This window comes from Opisthorchis viverrini (genome assembly GCF_000715545.1).
Source record: "Opisthorchis viverrini unplaced genomic scaffold opera_v5_44, whole genome shotgun sequence".
NCBI classification, from domain to species: domain Eukaryota; kingdom Metazoa; phylum Platyhelminthes; class Trematoda; order Opisthorchiida; family Opisthorchiidae; genus Opisthorchis; species Opisthorchis viverrini.
Genome location: NW_008751700.1, coordinates 1770607 through 1775541, shown reverse-complemented (window position 1 = coordinate 1775541; position 4935 = coordinate 1770607).

The window sequence follows — 4935 nt, the reverse complement described above, 5'->3', positions numbered from 1 at the left end:
TTTTCCATGCCCAATTCGGAGTGGCGTAAACAGAGAGGTGGCCAACCCATGACCTGGCAGAGGAGTATGAAGGAGATCACGAAACTCTTGGGTGCTGTCGGTGCTACTCGCCTTCCAGGATGGGGACCGCGTGATCCTCACTGTGCCTGGTTGGTGACACTACAAGATATGGCTGCCAACCGATGTCAGTGGCGTTCTTGTTGTCAGTTTCTGTCCAGATTGCCTGAGTGAATGTCTGGAGGTGTAGGCACCTCGAAATGATTGTGTTAAGCTAGCATTAAGTCCCTCCCCCATTCAGCTTTATTCTTTTCTTCACAATAGGGCTTTCAAATAAGTCATGGTTGTACGGCATTGAAGCATCGGTGTTGAACACTGATGTCATGCTGTCGATGATGATGATGATGATGATGATGACGATGAAATGGAAGAGGCCCAGAAAGCCGGTAATGTCCGAAGATTATTTCAGTGAATCTGTGCGACCGGTTTCCGGAAACTATCTGTGAGCGAAGCCACAAAGGATCGGAATGAACATTTTGGATAAAGAACGCCTCGATTGATGGACCGAATACTTCGAACAATCGTCATGGCCACCAGCTGGCACCCATCTGGAGTTCACAAGTGACGTAGAACCCTGGACGGTAAACGTGGAACGGCCTACGGCCTCGGGGGTTCATGACTGCATTTGTTATCTTAACTGCCACCAAGCGTCTGGTCCGGATGACCTCCCACCCGCATTGTTCAAGGATGGGGATGAAGTCCTCAGTCAGCGCTTGTCTGTTTTCTTGCAGTTGGGAAAAGAAGTATGTCCAAGACAACTGGGGAGAGTCGGTGACAGCGCCCATTTTCAAAAAAGAGGCTCGCAGCAAGTGTGGCAACCACAGGAAGATCAGCTTCACCCCGGTCACAACAAAACTGTTGGCGTCGCTCGTGCTTTGTCGCCTTGTGGTGGTTCGTGAAACACTGACTCGAGAGCAGCAAGCAGGATTCCGGCCTGGTAAGGATTGTGTTGACCAAATCTTCACACTCCATCAGGTGCTAAAACAACGCCATATATATAAGCGACCCACGATTCTAGTGTTCCTGGATTTCCAAGGCACATTTGACTCAATTGACCAGTCTGTTCTGCTTAACACACCTGCCCACCACTAAATGCCGCGGAAGCTCGTGAACATAATAAGCCCATTGTATTCCCAGACTTCTGGACGTGTGAGAGTATACAGAGAGCTCTCAAAAAGCTTCCACACACAAAGTGGTCTCCGTCAAAAAAGCCCACTCTGTTCATTCCTATCTGATTTCACGACCGATGAAATCCCGAAACGAATGCTAGGTTTCCGAAACCCCGGTATTCAAATAGCCTGTAACGAAAACCTTGTCAATCTGGAATATGCACACGACATCGTCCTCATCTTTGGAGAGGAGGAGGTGCAAGTGTTTTTTTTTTGATGAAATGACCAAAGTCCTCCCATCCTTTGGTATCCACGTTGCACCATTAGAAAGCGAGTTTTCCGTTGTGCAACGGATATTTCCATTGAAGAATGTATCCAGCATCAGAAGCTCCGTTGGTTGGGACATATGTTGCGTAATCCTAGCCATCGTTTGCCAAAGCGAGTGCCACTTTTCATCTCCAATTCGGACTGGCGGAAGAATAGGTGGCCAACCCTTGACCTGGAAGAGGGGTATGAAAGAAATCACGAAAGGTTTGGGTGTTATCGGTGCTACTCGCCTTCCAGGATGAGTTCCACGTGATCCTCACTGCGCCTGGTTGGAGGCGCTGCAAGATATGGCTGCCAACCGATGTCAGTGGCGACCTTGTTGTCAGTTTCTATCCAGATTGCCTGAATGAGTGTTTGGAGGTGTAGACACCTCAGTGATTGTAGTAAGATAGCACCTAGTCCACTTCCCGTCCACCTTTACTCCTTTCTCTACAATAGGGCTTTCAAATGAATCATGGCTGTACGGCAGCGAAGCATCGGCGCATTGTCACGCTGCGATGGTGATGACGATGAGTGAGTCTTTCATAATCGCATCAAGCACGAAGTTGAAGAAAGGTGGAAGAGCACAGCCTTGCCTGAAACTTGATGTGGCGAGCTCAGGCGAGAACTTCCCGTAGACCTTCACACATCCGTGGGGTACAGCGCCTTATAGAGGATCAGGGATTTACGGGGAACACCTTTGTTTCACAGACACTGCTATAGAGCTTGATGATCCAGAGTGAAAGGCAGGTTTCAAGAAGAGGAACACATCCATTAGTGGTCGATGGAGGCAGTGTCGCTTTTCCTTTTACATCAATTACAGACCACGTAGAGAACAGGACGCTGATACGTGTGCTTAGAGTACCTGCGCGTACACTATCTCAGCTGGACCTAAAATGCTTACGCGTTCGGTGACCACAGGCCCAGAAACACTAGCTTATACATTGTGGGTGCACAGTGTAAGCCGAAGGACGGGTTAGCTTTGGTCAGTTCATCGAAAAACACATCCGATTCTTTTCCCTCCTTGAATACAAAAATGATGTCGTGCGCATATCCCAGATCGAAGAGGTTTTCGTCCGCAGCTATTTGAATACCAGGGTTTGAAAACCTTTCGGCGTTCGTATCATTATCAAGAAACTGAAGATCGGAGAAAGTGGGCATCCTCAGCAGACACCAGCTTGATTACGGGAGGTTTTCGGGAGCTCCGCATATGCACTCACACGCCCGGAAGTCTGAGAATACTAAAAATTTACCATGCTCAGGAACTTCCGTGGCACTCCTTTCTGAGAAAACATGCTAAGAACGCACCGGTCAACCGAGCCTAGCGCACCATGGAAATTCGAAAAGGCTTAGGCTTTGCATCGTTTATACGTGGAACGAGGTGCAAGCACCTGATGGAGTGTTACCATTCGGTAACAACTGCTGCGGTCGAACCAATGCTTCAAGTGCCACCATAGGGCGACGAAAAACAATTGACACCAAGTCTCGTTACAACTGGGGCCAATCTGATCTCCCATTTGACTACAGCACTCAATACGTACCCCTTCCTCAGAAATTGTCACTATCACCGATTTCTCCCAGTAGTTTGAGTGCTGTGACTTGTTCATGATGGTACAGCGTCTACGCCACTCCCTAGCTTCCTGTAGCCTAGATACAGTAGCTTGAGACAGCCCTTTATGAAGAAAAAGGAAGATTATTCCAACCGTACTTATAGGGTCATCACCCAGTGCTTCAGAATAGCGCACTGGGGTCGACGTGAAGGGGCGAGGAGCGCCGAGCTATAAATGTTCAGTCCTGAGTGGCTGAAATTCTGACCAATCAAGGCATGGGTTCGTTTGGTCCGTAGTTCGCACGTGACACATCCATTCTTTGAAAGTGTCGTCCGTTTAACTGACAGATGGTGGCAATGGAAATTTTTGTTTAAATTATTAGGCCCGGCGGTCAAGGCGTTCTTTATTCGAGGTTCTCGCCCACTTAAATCCTAAATGGTTTCGCTCACGTGCTTTATCCAGGATCCGGGCGCAAGAAGCAATCGAAATAATCTCCGGCATCCCTGGTATTCATCACATCGTCCATGTCCGCTGCCCTCCTTGTCAACGAAGATTCACCGCATGCTCGCACCCTAAGTTTGATCAGGTGTATGATGTTCCATCGTGCTGCATATTTTTCTGAATCACGGACCCATGGATTCAGAGATAGATGCACAGGATCGAGGATTTTGCACAAGATTCCTAGGGCGGTTCTGTACTTGTCGGTCAGTGGCTGTCGTTCACCTGAAAAGCACAAGTGAAAAAAGGGTGTACCACTGCTCTTTATGTTCCCAGCGCGGGGCAGTACGCTTGCCAGTGGGAGGATTCACGTAAGTAAATATTCGTTAGTGCTTTGAACTGCGTTCAGGAAGGAGCATGGACAAACGTCGGAGGAAGGACATTCCACGCAGCAACTGCCCGAAATGAGAAAAAACTGACCTAATGAATGTGTGCGCCCTGAGCTTAAAAATTTACTTACTATGTCCCCGCCGGTTGTTGGCTGGGTCAACGATAAAAATCCTGTTTGCCAAGCTTTGTTCAAACAGGGCGTAAGCAAGAATTGGGTCCCCTCGGAGGCGACGGTACTCCAGGAAAAAGAGATCAAGCATCGCAAGACGCGTTTCGTAGTCCACGGATTTGAGGCCGGCAACCATTCTCGTGGCGGCTCCCTGGACACGCTCAATGAGGGTGAGGTCCTTCGTACGTCCTGAGTAGACAACTTGGTTGGCGCACTCCAGGAGCGGTCTGACGTAGGCACCATAGAGCATTTGGAAGTCCATGCGAGTTATACGGGAGTTATACGGATCATCCGCAAAATGGCGAATGCCTTTTGGGCCGATTTCTCGTAGTGCAGTGAGAAGGACAAGTTTGAGGGGACCCAGATGCTCAAATTTGTTTGGCATCTATCCCTATGATGTTTTCCGGTCGCTTTTCACCACGCATAACAAAGGCATTCGCTGAGTCTCCTCCAAATGATATACGGACGCACTTTTCATCATTCAGAGGAAGGTGCCAGTCCAACGACCACTGCTTGGCAGCGTATACATCCATTTGGAGGGCACTGGCATTAGAACTCCAGGATTTCAAGTCGTCCGCATAAAGCAGACATGGATTCGCAAGAAAGTCTGGGAGGTTGTTGACGTAGACCAGAACCCGCAGTGCTCCCAGGACGGAGCCTTGAGGAACTCCAATGGAGACCGGCGCTGGAGCGGAATAGGTCGAGCCTATTCTCACTCGGAATGATCTGTCTGATTGGAACGCCTTGATCCAGCGAAGGATGTTCCCTTGAATCCCGTAAGACTCGAGTTTGTGGAGCTGCGTGACGTGTGGGAACCTATCAACTGCTTTTGAGAGGTCGAAAAATATGGCATCCGATATGAGTCCTTCGTCCTTGGATTGGGTTAAGCTGTCCATAAACACGAGCATGTTTGTCA